The sequence below is a fragment of the Hevea brasiliensis genome, chromosome 9 (genome assembly GCF_030052815.1).
Source record: "Hevea brasiliensis isolate MT/VB/25A 57/8 chromosome 9, ASM3005281v1, whole genome shotgun sequence".
Lineage (NCBI taxonomy): Eukaryota > Viridiplantae > Streptophyta > Magnoliopsida > Malpighiales > Euphorbiaceae > Hevea > Hevea brasiliensis.
This window is the reverse complement of record NC_079501.1, coordinates 17,853,154-17,868,772: the sequence shown is the minus strand read 5'-3', so window position 1 is coordinate 17,868,772 and position 15,619 is coordinate 17,853,154.

Sequence of the window (15,619 nt, the reverse complement as noted above, 5' to 3'; positions counted from 1 at the left end):
AGAGTTTGCAGTAGGCGATTACGTATTCCTAAAGGTTTCTCTGATGAAGGGAGTCATGAGATTTGGAAATAATGGCAAGTTGGCACCTCGCTATATTAGACATTTTGAGGTTACTGATAGAGTTGGAGCAGTTGCCTACCGGTTGGAGTTACCACCCAATCTTTCTCATGTTCATCATGTATTTCGCATCTTTATGCTTAGGAAATACATACATGATCCTTCTCATGTGCTACAGCTGGATGTGGTAGAGCTGAAAGAAGACCTAACGTTTGAGGAGCAACCTGTAGCCATAATAGATTACCAAGTGAGGCAGCTAATGTAACAGCCCGATCCTTCTCCAGTTAGTATTGTCCGCTTTGGCCCATGGGCCTCACGGATTTGTCCCTTGGGAGGTTTCATTCACAAAAGTGCGCTGACCAGGTGAGGAAGGCTCCCACATATATGGCCCAAATCTTTTCTTCCCGTTTCCGATGTGGGACACGAAGTTTCCACCCGGCGTAGTCTGGTTGAACAAGCACGTCCCAACCCCATCCCCGGGTCGTGACAAGCCCTCGCACCACACACCGTACTAGAGGAGTCCACGATACCAAATTGTAACAGCCCAATCCTTCTCCAGTTAGTATTGTCCGCTTTGGCCCATGGGCCTCACGGTTGTCCCTTGGGAGGTTTCATTCCCAAAAGCGCGCTGACCAGGTGAGGAAGGCTCCCACATATATGGCCCAAATCTTTTCTTCCCGTTTCCGATGTGGGACACGAAGTTTCCACCCCAGTGCGTAGCTGGTTGAACAAGCACATCCCAACCCCATCCCTGGGTCATGACATTTGGAGCACTCACACACCCAACACTGTCAAACAATAAGTATATGGGAGCTGATCCCCTATACAGCCCTCTTAATCCAACCTCTACCAGCGAGTGTCTCTTAAGCCGGACTTTCGTTTAATAAACCAAATGCGAGGTCCCAGCGAGTGTCTCTCAAGCCGTGTCTACCCTGAAGGATCGGGTCCCAGCGAGTGTCTCTCAAGCCGTGTCTACCCGTCCTGCCCATATCCAATACCATACCATACGCACGCCATGCACACACACTGCTCCAAATTACCACAAACAACATCCATGGCACTTCAACAATTATGAATGCAACATAAAACTTGCCTAGTATTTAACTACATAAATACATACTTATAAGTGATGCATGGGCATGCTTAAACATATAATAATATCGAAATTACAATTAAAATTAATATTTTACTCACAGACTTAACCGAAGTCATTGCGGCGGTTGGGCGGAGGAGGAAGGCTGTCCTGGCTCAACTGATAATTTTATTATAATTATTTAATACATTTGACTCAATACAAACTAAGAAAAGACCAAAGATGTCCTAAGTCATGCCAAAAATCAGACAGAGTCTCCCCTATACCTAGGACTTACCCAACCTGCAAAAGAGCTTAAAACACATTTCTATATCCACAAACCACACACTCACAACTCAATCACATCACACAACCCCAAATAGTCAACAATCAGAATATTGAAAATTACAGTTTAGTCCTTATAATTAACCCTTTTGCCAAAACTACCCAAATGAGCTCTAAAAATTCTAAAACTTTGCCCCGCGGTCCTTAGCATTATTATTAAGCTAATGCAAAATGAATTATAATTTTCTAAGCTACCACGAGTATTTTATGGATTTTTAATCTAATTCAAGCACAAGATAATTAAGAAAAAGCAAGGTTCGGGTTTACCTATGCCGATTCTGACCTTAGGAACACGCTCGGGACGTCTGACAATGGTGGGGTAGCCAAAATCTCAACCTAATTCCAAGACTTTTTCGGTAGCCTGTCTGCCAGGCCCGAAATTTACAGACCCGGACAACCATTGAATTTCCGTGAATTGAAAGTACCTACACGAACCCCACAACACGGGGGTTAGTATATAATTTTCACAGAATTTTCTAAGCTCATTAATGCTCGGAAAAGCACTATGAAGTTTTGTGGGACCCACTGAAAAACGATATCAAAAAATTTTGAAATTTATATTGCCGCGAAACTCTCGATGAGTCGAGCACTCCGGTACTCTAAATTTTCTCGTGGGGTTCACGGTTTGCAAGAAATTTAGCCCAAAAGTCGAAATGGGCTAAAATTTCTTGGACAAAAATTGGGCAAACCGCTCGATGGATTTTGGTGTTCTTGGTGTTTATGGAAAGCTCTCGAGGTGTAGAAGAGTTTTGACACAAGACCCGGTCTGATCGGTAGCTGGATCGGTCGGATTTTGGCAGGGAAAGCGACGCTCGCGCGTAGGGGGGGGGGACTTTGCGCGTATTTTCCGGTGGCCTGGAGCATTGGCCACGTGGGGAGGTGCCGACCGAGCGCCGCGAGTGGGGAGGGCTGGGGTGACGGCAGCACGGCGAGAGGAGGTTAGAGGAGAGAGAAAATGGGAGAGGAAGGACAAGTGTCGGGCGTGTGGTGGAAGGAAGAAGAAAAAGAGCTAGCCGGTCCAATCCGGTCCAGTTCGATTCGGCCGGTCCAATTCAAAATACAAAATTTTAAATTTTACTCTGCCTTGGGATAGAAAACGAGGCCTAAAAATTCCAAAAAAATTCTATAAAATTCGTAGAGTCCAAATATATTTTTAGTTTTGCCACATGATATTTAAATTAATTTTTAAAAATCATCAAAGTTTTATATTTTCGGAAAATCGAACCAGATTTCTAAAATTTGAAAATTTTCAAATAATTTTCTAAAATTTAAATAAAATAAAATATTAATATTTACCTACACAATAATAAATTTAAAAATTAGGGGTGCTACATTCTTTCCCTCTTACAAAAAATTCATCCTTGAATTTTTACACAAGGCAAAATAAAGTACAGAATTACACATTGAATAGATAAGGGTACTTGCTACGCATGTCCCGCTCTGACTCCCAGGTGCACTATTCCATTGACTGGCTCCTCCACAAAACCTTAACCATAGGGATCTGTTTTGATCTTAGCTGTAATGGCCCGGCCCACTAGTGATATTGTCCGCTCTGGGCTGAAGCCCTCACGGTTTTAAAACGCGTCAATAGGGGTTACGAACTGTCAACTTATGAACCCAGCATCTCTCCCGTGTTTTGTCGATGTGGGATTTGCCTAGGGTGTTACAATCCACCCCCCTTATGGGACTCAGCGTCCTCGCTGAGGTTTGCCCCACCATCGTTCAAGGTTGCACGCGAGCGCTCGATACCACAAATGTAATGGCCCTACCACTAGTGATATTGTCCGTTCTGGGCTGAAGCCCTCACGGTTTTAAAACGCGTCAATAGGGGTTACGAACTGTCAACTTATGAACCCAGCATCTCTCCCGTGTTTTATCGATGTGGGATTTGCCTAGGGTGTTACACCAAATTGCCTTTTTGCTATTATGATATGAAAATATTGACAATGTTGCATTTCACTCTGCAGGGTGCATTAGCTTTAGATAGCTATAGAGATTATGGTTAAAATTGATATTTTACTCTCTGAGTCGAATGCTCACTCTTGTTCATCTATTTTTTCCAGGCTACAAGAGGATTATTTGTTGTGGCTAACTTGCTCTTCTTCTTCGCAAGTCCATTGATAGCATTTAATGTATTTTGTATAATTGAGTTAAATTTTTAGACTCTGCATGTGTTAAAAGTACTTATTTTATTTTGGACCTGTATTATAAAAGTTATGTTGGACCTGTAAGATTATTAATTATGTGCATGATGGGATTGGATGAGGGAGCTAAGCTCTCATTTGAGTTATGACCTTTTTATTATGTGGAGGGTGAGCTGAGCTCCCCAATTTATTATATATTGTGTTTACAGGTCGAGCGAGTCAAAAAATCCCCGTTAAATGATCAATTTTATGGCCGGACTCTATCCGATTGAATTCTTGAAATTGGGCCCAAATGGGCCTTAGAGTTGGGTTGAGAAACTGTTAGGCTTACTACGGGTCTCGGAGGCTTTAGGCTGGCCCAGGTCCTAGTGCCGATCCGGCCCATAAGTTGGGTCGTGACATGCATGATGTTTGCGGATGATATAGTTCTATTAGATGAGACGTAAGAAAGAGTCAATAGAAAGCTAGAGTTTTGGAGAAGTACTCTAGAGTCAAAAGGTTTTAAGTTAAGTAGAACGAATACATAATACATGCATTACAAGTTTAGTAAAGGTCGAACTGGTGAAAGGGAATGAGTTAATTTGGATAGAGTGATACTGTCCCAAAGTAATCATTTTAAATATCTCGGCTCAGTCCTTCAAGTAGATGGGGGATGTGAGGAGGATGTTAGTCATAGGATTATAGCTGGATGGTTGAAGTGGAGATGTACCACGAGAGTTTTATGTGATCGCAAAATTTTCAATAAGTTGAAAGGAAAATTTTACCGTACAGTCATACGACCGGCCATTTTATATGGTAGTGAGTGTTAGGCACTGAAGGAGTCGCACGTGTCTAAGATAAGAGTTGCGGAGATGAGAATATTAAAGTGGATGAGTGGCCATACTATACTAGATAAAGTCCGTAATGAGAGTATTAGAGAAAAAGTAAGAGTGGTACCTTGAGGATAAGTTGAGAGAATGGAGACTGAGGTGATTTAGTCATGTGAAGTGTAGACATACGGAGGCTTCAATTAGACAAGTAGAACACATCATGGTAGAGGATAGAAAGAAAAAAAGAGGTAGACCTAAACTAACTTGGAGGACAGTAGTACAACAATACCTAGAAACATTACACATTTCCGATGATTTAATCCAAAATTGTTTAGAGTAGAGAAAGAGAATCCATACAGCCGGCCCCAAATTTTCGGGATAAAGGCTTAGTTGAGAGTTGAGAGAGATATTTCATATTTTTAATTTTAATTTGAGATATAATAATAACTAATCATTTTGTTGCATGAATTATTTATTTTTTATTTTATTAACATAACTTAATATATATTTTTTATATTTCATATTTTTATAGTTATATTATAAAACTTTGATTAATTATAATTTTTTTTAAGTGCTAATAAATAAATAAGTTGATTAATAGATTATGTAAAAAAGTTAATTAATAGATTATTTTTATTATTTCTAAATTAGTTTATGCATACCAATAGAATGATAAACAAAGTAAAAAAAAAATTGCCACATTACAGTTATAGAAGTATCACTCTTAAAATTTGCAGACCTTAAATATAAGAAATATTTTTAAAAATAAATTTTTAAATTTTATAAATAATATTTAAAAAATAATTCATATTTTTTTAATATAATAAAAATTTTAATTAAAAAATTGTTGATTTTTAGAATATATAACATAATAAGCGGAGTTTTATAATATCTAAAATTATAAACTTAATAATTTTAAAATTCTTAAAAGATGTAGTGAAAGAATTTTAAATAATTATTATTTTATATGAGATAAAATTTTTAATATTTCAAATTTTAAAACTTCATTCTCCATATTAGAGACTAGGGATTTTTCCTTTGCGTTTTGCCATTTTTTTTCAAAAGGTGTGGCCATAATTAAAAGTTTGGAGGTTGGAAATTCTTTGGCGGGTTTGCTGCGTCTGACTGCTCATGTCTTCTCTTAATACGATAAGACTAAGTAAAGTCTTCTAAGTCCTGTAAAGGTCTGGCCAGTTGAGAGAGAGAGAGAGCCACTGATATAGGCATGGGCTTTGAAGATAGTTTCATGTCTTTTGAGTCTTTCTGTTCACACCTGTGTGTGTCTTTGATGGGAGAAATTACGCCATACCATAAAATTTCTCCTTTGACGGGTCTTTCACGACTTGATAGCTGTAAAGATCTGGCCAAAGTAAGGGATGGGCTCTAATTAAGGTAGGAAATATTAAGGGGCTGTTCAGCGATGAAAAACAGTTTTCTTTTTGCGTTTTCAATTTTCTAAGAAAATTATTATTTTTATTTTTTATAAAAAAATATGAAAAATATATTTACTTATATGAATAATAGAAAAATATTTTATAGTTAAAAATTAAAAAAATTATTAATATCTTTCATTGTTAAAAAATAATTTAAATTATTGTGGAATATATTTAAAATTTTATTTTTATTTTTAAAATTTTTAATATATGTTTTTTATTTAGTTTTTAATAATAAAATTAATTTTTTATTATTGTAAATATTTTTTTTAAATAATTATTCAATTTTAATTATAAAAAGTATATTTTTGTTATGAAAAAATAATTATTTTCCTTTTAGAAAATAATTTGAAAATAAAATTTTTGCAATAAAGAAAAACAATTGAAAGTTGTTTTCCATATTTTAATTAAATTTTAGAAAATTAAAAAATTAAATTTTTCATTTTTATTTAAAAAATTGACACATGTGAATATGAAAACATTTTTCAAAAAACTATTCTACAAGTGAACAGGCCTTAGGTGACCAAATAGTCTCCTCTTTCAGATATGTGGACAGTGAGAGGAAGAAAAATAATTAAAAAAAAAAAATAAAGAGGATTCACACTTTTTCTTATTTAGAAAAAATTAAAAGAAGCAAAAATTTTCTTGTTATTTTTTCTCTAATTAAGACAGAAATTTCAAAAAAAAATGTGAAGAAAAGTTGCTTTTAACATGAAAAATCACAAAATTATCTTTTTAATTTAATTTTTTTTAAGAATATATAAAATAAAATTATGAATTTATCACAACTTTCTTTCCTCTTTTTATTTTTAACTCATTTAAAATAAAAAAATAACTTTATTTTATTTTTATTTCTTTTATTTTTCTTTTATCTCAATAAAAATACATAAAATAATAAAAAAATATTATTTATTTTCCTTCCTTTATTTTCTTTTCCCTTTAAAAAGTTTTTCAAACTCATTGACCTAAACATTTTGATGCATTGGAGAAAATGAAAAGAAAGAGGTAAAAAATTGTTTCTTTAAATTATCTTATTTGAATATTAAATAGGAAAGAGCAAGGGAGAGAAAAATAAAAGAAATGAGGTGAAACTTTATGTCTCAACTCTTTATAATTAACTTAAAATATTTTCTTTTAAATTTATGAAAATTTGAGAGAAACACGTGTTATTTATAGAGGTATGCAGTTTCAATTTGATATGATTTCAATTTCAAACTTCAATTTTTTTTATTTTTTTAGAATTGAAATCGGATCATTAATATCAAACTAATAAGCTAACATAAAAATGAAGACTTATTTAAAAAAATTAATAAGTAAAATCAAATTTACAATCCTCACATAAAAAATAAAAGTTAGCACTAAACATCAATAATAAGCCGTATAATATTTGCATCACAAATATAAAATAATACCAAATAAGTAAGCATAGCATAAAGTCAAATTTTATTGCCACATTTTTTACTCTAAAAAACTACAATCACTTTCAAGTTCTAAGCATTCTTTCAATATGATAATACCTTCATTTTCATATAATTAATTTCATTACAAAAAAAAAAGTGAGTTTAAAGAAAAATATTATTAAAATACCAACAAAAATAATAATTCAAACATATAAATAACAATACTAATATAAAAATATATTTTACATATAATCCTTAATAAGTATATTATATTATTTTCACCTATTTCTTGATTATATAATATTTAACTAGAAGATACATATATAATTAAGTATTAGAAAATATATTATATAACTAAAAGGTAATTTAACTATAAAATTAATTATTATAAAGTGATTTAATGCATTGATAATTAAAAGGAATAAAATTTAATATTAGATTATAGATATAATTCTACTCAACCTATATAATATATCTAAAAAATTATAAAAAAAAACATATGTATAAAATTAGATTTTCAAATTGGTTTGATTCTTAATAAAAAATAAGAACCGAATAAAAAAAATATATGTATAAAATCAGATTTTCAATTTGATTTAATTCTTAATAAAAAATAAGAATCGAATCAAAATAGTAAAATAAATTTTACCCGGTATAGTTTGATTTCTATAATTACGATTCTTTTTCAATGTCACACTCCTAATTATTTATATTAAAATACTTAATGTCTTCTTATAATATAATAGACATAAAAAATAAAGTGTAACATTAAGATTGAGCTTCACATACTAACATTTTTTACTCCCGAAACTCGATTATCCAAGCGGTAGAATGATGTAAAATCTTAGAATTCATGCTAATCTTAGAATCATGCATGAGCATCAAATCATAAAAATATTTTTGTCAAAAAAAAAAAATCAGCCAATAAGATTTAATCAATGTTTCCGTTAATTAAAGAATTCGAGTCCTACTAATCATCATTTTTAGTGAATGATCAGTAAACTACACTATAATTTCTTAATAAGGCTGGTGGTGTGCCTTAACCTGTACTAATATATTCTCCCCTCACTTAATTTTTTTTTTAAATAAAATAAAAAATATATTTTTATTATACCTTGACATTTTTTTTACTTTATTTTAATTTTGTTCCCATTTTTATTGATTTATTTCTCAAATTATTTTCAGGTGATTGTTTATATTTTGTATTTGTGTTTCTATTTTTTTTTAAGATAAATAGATATTAATTTCTTAAGTATATCAAAAGTATAAATGAGTCCTTATATTTCTTTATCAACGATTTATTCCTGAAATTTAATTTCATTAATAAATTACCCATTATCATTAAGTTAACAATTAATTTATATTATATTCTTTTTAATTTGAAACAATTTAGTTCATAAATTTTTTTTATTAATAAAATATTTTACTTTTAAATTTTATATTTAAGTAATTATTTACTTTGTATTTAAATAATTAAATATTATATATAGAATATTAAATATTTTTATAATTATAATTATTTAAATACAAAATATTTAAAAATTTAATTAAATAATAATATACTTTTTCAAATAATGAAAAAATAATTAATAACCAATAATATGTTTTACTAAATTCTTACATTTTTTATATTATAATTTGCAATATTGCAAAAAACTTATAAAGTTTTTTTTCTAATATTTTTCAATAAATAAACATCATCTAGACAAATATCAATACTTTTGTTTCATTGGAAAATATGAAGACTTCATGTCTTTCTTTATTGCTCTTGATATTTTATGACTTGGAGGAGGCCGAAGATCAATCAATTTAGTTTGATTTGAAAAATAATAAAATAATAATAATAATTAAATTTGTAATAAATTAAATTATACTAAATTGCACTGTGGAGAAAACTGAATTGAATTTAATTAATTCGGTTGATTTTAGTTTATTTTATTTATTTATTTATTTATTTATTTTGAACTATTTTAAATTTAATTTCAATTATATTTCATATTTTTAATTTTAATTTGAGATATAATAATAACTAATCATTTTGTTGCATGAATTATTTATTTATTTTTTATTTTATTAACATAACTTAATATATATTTTTTAAATTTCATATTTTTATAATTATATTGTAAAATTTTAATTAGTTATAATTTTATTTTAAGTGTTAATAAATAAATAAGTTAATTAATAGATTATGTAAAAAAGTTAATTAATAGATTATTTTTATTATTTTTTAAATTAGTTGATATATACCAATAGAATGATAAACAAAGTTTAAAAAAAAAAATGCCACATTACAGTTTTTGAATTACCATTCTTAAAATTTGCAGACCTTAAATATAAGAAATATTTTTAAAAATAAATTTTTAAATTTTATAAATAATTTTGATTGAATAATTTTTTAAAAAATAATTCACCATTTTTCTAATACAATCGAAAATTTAATTAAAAAATTATTTATTAAATTTGTATGTTTAAGCGCAAGAATTGATTCGTTCTATTTGTGCATAGACAATTTTGTTCATGGATTTGCTCTCTCATATCACTATTGCAACCTAGAAAAGCCATTGATGAAGACTGAAGTAAAATTGCATTGTGCCAACATATGACTAACCCTTGGCTAGTCATTATCCCATCTAAAACAAATTAATTGACGGTTTTTTTTTTTTTTTTGGTTATAATAAAATTTATAAAGAGAAGTAGAATGTTATAATTTAAAGTTATAATTTATTATAAATTAAATATATAATTAATAATATATTGAGAGCCTAATTATAATAATAATTTTAATATTGTTTTCACCATTTAATTTAAATTTCTTTTAGTACAATAGGTCAAAAATTTAAAATTTTCAATTTTTAAAATAATTTGAGTAAAATATCTCTAATCTAACATGACAAATCATCAGACTTATTTTATTGGAAGTCAATAAAATTCACTTGACACATAATTAAATTAAAAAAATTAATTCTAATTAAAAAAATACTAATCCCTAATCTAATGTGATATAGTTTAGGAGTGTGTAAACGGTCGGTTCGATTTCGAACTGATAAAATCGAAAATCAAAAATTAAAAATTTTAAAAATCAAACCAACTTGATTATTAAGAGGAAATCGAACCGAATAAAATCGATAAATATCGATTCGATTTTAAACCGATCAAATCAAATTTTGTAAGATTTCATATTTTCAACATTAAATCTCAATTAAAAAAATTTAAAAAATAAAACTAAAAAATCATGAGGTTTCCTTTATATATATATATATTGATTTGGTTTGATTTTTTTTCGATTTTTTTTATGAAAATAACCGAATTAATTAACTGAATTTATTAAAATTTATAAACTGAACCGAATCAATTAAATTTTAAAATCGAATCGGTTGAATTAAATTGATTCAATTTGATTTAATTTTTCATTTTAAATCGAAATCTGTTCACTCCTAATATAGTTATATTCTCTAGATTAGGGATTGGGGATTTTTCTTTTGCGTTTTATTTTATTTATTTATTTTTTTTTTTTGAAGGTGTGGCCATAATTAAAAGTTTGGAGCTTGGAAATTCTTTAGCGTGTTTGCTGGGTTTTACTGCTCATGTCTTCTAAGTCTAACGTCAAAGTCTTCCATTCGGAGAGACGGAGAGAGAGAGAGAGAGCAACTTTTAGACATGTGGACAATAAGAGGAAGAAAAATAATTAAAAAACAATAAAGAGGAATCACACTTTTTCTTGTTTAGAAAAAATTAAAAGAAGGAAAATTTTTTTTTGTTATTTTCTCTCTATCTATGTCACGACTCAACCTATAGGCCGAACCGGCACTAGGACTTGAGCCAGTCTAAAGCCCCCGAAGCCTGTAGTAAGCCTAACTATTCCTCAATCCAACTCTAAGGCCCATTTGGGCCCAATTTCAAAAATTCAATCGGACAGAGTCCGGCCATAAAATGGACCTTTCAACAGGGAGTTTTTGACTCACCCGACCTGTAAACACAATATATATAATCAATTGAGGAGCTTAGCTCACCCTCCACATACTCATAACAACATAAAAATAAATGGGAGCTCAACTCCCTCATCCAGTCCAACATACATGCATATAATAAGTTTACAGGTCCAACATGACAATTTATATTTCAGACCCAAATCAAATAAATATTTCTAACACATGCGAAAATTTTAGAAGTTAACAGAATTACACAAACATGAATAGAAGACCTGCGAGGGAGAAAAGCAGGTTAACCACAACAATAATCCTCCTGTAGCCTGGAAAAATATTAAACAGGAGTGAGCGTTCGACTCAGAGAGTAAAATATCAATTTTAACCATAATCTCTATAACTATCTAAAACTAATGCACCCTGTAAAGTGAAATGCAACATCGGCAATATTTTCACATCATAATAGCAAAGAGGTAATTTGGAGCACTCACACACCCGATAATGTCAAACAATACATATATGGGAGCTGATCCCCTATACAACTCTCTTAATCCAACCTGTGCTAGCGAAGAACTCAGCTCGGACTTCCACTTAATAAACCAAATCGGGGTCCCAGCAAGCCGTGTCTACCCAGAAGGACCGGGTCCCAGCGAAGATCTCAAGCCGTGTTTACCCATCCTGTCCATAGCCAACACCACATCACATGCACGCCAACGCACGCACATGGCTCCAAATTATCATAACAACAACCATGGCACTTTAACAGTTGTGAATGCAACATAAAACGTGCCTAGAGTTTAACTACATAGATATATACATATAAGTGATGCATGGGCATGCTTAAACATATAATAATATCGAAATTACAATTAAAATTAATATTTTACTTACAGACTCAACCGAAGTCACTGTGGCGGCTGGGCGGAGGAGGAAGGCTATCCCGGCTCACCTGATAATTTTATTACAATCATTTAATAAATTTGACTCAATACCAACTAAGAAAAAGATGAAAAATGTCATAAGTCGTGCCGAAAATCCGGCAGAGTCTTCCCTATACCTAGGACCTACCCAACCTGCAAAAGGGCTTAAAACGCACTTCTATATCCACAAACCATACACCCACAACTCAATCACAATATGTATAATTACAGTTTAGTCTTTATAATTGATCCTTTTTGCAAAAACTACCCAAATAAACTCTAAAAATTCTAAAACTTTGCCCCGCGGTCCTTAGCAATATTACCAAGCTAATGCAAAAAGAATTATAATTTTCTGAGCTACCACGAATATTTTATGGATTTTTAATCCCATTTAAGCACTAGAAAATTATGAAAAATCAAGGTTCGGATTTACCTGTGCCGATTCCGACTCCGGGGACGCACTCGGGATGTCTGACAATGTTGGGGTAGCCAAAATCTCGATCCAATTCCATGACTTTTTCGGTAGCCGGTCTGTCTGGCCGGAAATTCATAGACCCAGACAACTGTCGAATTTCCGTGAATTGAAGGTACCTACACGAAGCCCACAACACGGGGATTAGTATAAAATTTTTGCGAAATTTTCTAAGCTCATTTAATACTCGAAAAAATACTACGAAGTTTCATGGGACCCACCAAAAAACGGTGTCGAAAAATTTTGAAATTTATATTGCCGCGAAGCTCTCGACGAGTGGAGCGCTCTAGTACTCTCGGTTTTCTCGTGGGGTTCACAGTTTGCGAGAAATCTAGCCCAAAATTCAAAATGGGCTAAAACTTCCTGGACAAAAATTAGACAAACCGCTCAATGGATTTTGGTGTCTATGGAAAGCTCTCGAGGTGTAGATAGTATTTGACACAAGACCCGGCCCAATCGGTGGCCGGATCGGCCAAATTTCAGCCGGGAATGTGAGGCGTCACGCCCGCGTAGGGGAGGAGTTCGCGTGCATTTTCTGGCTGCCTGGGACGTCGGCCGGCTGTGGGGAGGCGATGGGGCGGTGCGCCGACGAGGTGGGGAAGGCTGGGTGGCGGTGGCGCAGCCTGGGGGTGAGGGAGGAGAGAGAAAACGGGATAGAGAGGAAGAGAGGAAAACGCGCGTGGGAAGGAAGAAGAAGAAGAAGAAGGAGCTGGCCCGATTCAGCCGGTTCGATTCGATCGGTTCGATTCAGGGTATCTGAAATTAAATTTTTACTCCACCTTGGGACCAAAAACGAGGTCCAAAAATTTTGAAAAAATTTCAGAAAACTCAGAAAAATCCATAGGATCCAAATATATTTTTAGTTTTGCCACGTGGTCTTTAAATTAATTTTTAAAAATCATCAAAGTTTTATATTTTCGAAAAATCGAACCGGATTTCTAAAATCCAAAAAATTTCAAATAATTTCCTAATATTTAACTAAAATAAAATATCAATATTTACCCAAAAATAATAAATTTAAAAATTTGGGGTGTTACATTCTTCCCCCCCTTATAGAAAATTCGTCCTCGAATTTACACAAGGCAGAATAAAGTACAAAATTACACATTGAATAGATAAAGGTACTTGCTACACATGTCCCGCTCTGACTCCCAGGTGCACTCATCCACTGACTGACTCCTCCACAAAATCTTAACTATAGGGACCTGTTTTGATCTTAACTGCCTCACTTGGTAGTCCACTATGGCTACAGGTTGCTCCTCAAACGTCAGGTTTTCTTTCAGCTCTATTACATCCGACTGTAGCACATGAGGAGGATCAAGAATGTATTTCCTGAGCATGGAGATGTGAAATACAGGATGAATATGAGAAAGGTTGGGTGGTAACTCCAACCGGTAGGCAACTGCTCCAACTTTATCAGTAACCTCAAAAGGTCTAATATATTGAGGTGCAAACTTGCCCTTCTTTCCAAATCTCATGACTTCCTTCATTGGAGAAACTTTCAGGAATACATAGTCGCCTACTGCAAACTCTACATCCCTCCGCCTAGGATCTGCATAACTCTTCTGCCTACTGAAAGCTGTTTTCAATCGTTCCCTGATTAAAGGAACCATCTCTGAAGTGTACTGCACTAGGTCTACATCATGCACCTTCGCTTCTCCCATTTCCATCCAACACAGAGGAGACCTACACTTTCTGCCATATAATGCCTCATAGGGTGCCATCCCTATGCTGGAATGATAACTGTTATTGTAGGCAAACTCCACCAAAGGTAGCTGATAATCCCATTGACCTCCAAAATCCAAAACACACATGCGCAGCATGTCTTCCAGTGTTTGGATTGTCCTTTCGGATTGTCCGTTTGTCTAAGGGTGAAAAGCGGTACTAAAGTTTAACTGCGTGCCAAGTGCCTCCTTCAACTTTCTCCAAAATCGAGAAGCGAACTAGGGCCTTCTGTCAGATATTATGGAAGCAGGAACTCCATGCAATCTGACGATTTCTTGAATATAGAGTCAGGCGTACTGTGCCACAGAATATGTAGTCTTCATAGGCAAGAAATGGGCTGATTTAGTTAGGCGGTCTACAATTACCCATATCGAATCATATCCTTGCGTGGTACGAGGCAACGCAGTCATAAAATCCATTGTAATCATCTCCCACTTCCATTCTGGGATAGGGAGCTCTTGCATCTTCCCTGATGGCCTCTGGTGTTCAAACTTCACCTTCTGACAAGTCAAGCACTTGGACACGAAGTCTGCTATGTCTCTCTTCACGCCATTCCACCAATAACTATCTTTCACATCATGCTAAATCTTGGTGGAGCCTGGGTGGATATTGTACAGTGTATAGTGTACCTCTCTTGTGGTTTCATTTCTGAGATTGTCCACGTCGGGCACACATATCCTGGAACCTTGCATAAGGGCACCATCATTGGCAAATCCAAACTCACCACCTTCACCCTATTGTACTCTTTCTATGATCTTCATCCATTGCTGGTCTCTGTACTGGGAAACTCTAACTCTGTCTCGTAGGTCTGGTCTCACTGAAAAATGAGCTAACAATACCCCTTCATAAGAAATATCTAAGATTAGACCTTGATCCATCAACTCATGTACTTCCTGAATCAACGGTCTCTTCTCCACTGATATGTGGCCAAGCTGCTAGAAGATTTTCTGCTCAAAGCATTTGCTACTACATTGGCCTTCCCAGGGTGGTACTGGATGGTGCAATCATAGTCTTTCAGAAGCTCCATCCATCTCCTATGTCTCAAGTTTAAATCCCTCTGTTGGAAGATGTACTTCAAACTCTTATGGTCGGTGTATATCTCGCACACTTCACCATACAGGTAGTGTCTCCAGATCTTTAGTGAAAAGACTACAGTCGCCATTTCTAAATCATGGGTGGGGTAGTTTTGCTCATACCTCTTCAGCTGCCTTAAAGCATAAGCCACTACTTTTCCATTCTGCATCAAAACACACCCTAAGCCAACTCTGGAGGTGTCACAGTACACGATATATCCTTCACCACTCATCGGTAGTGTC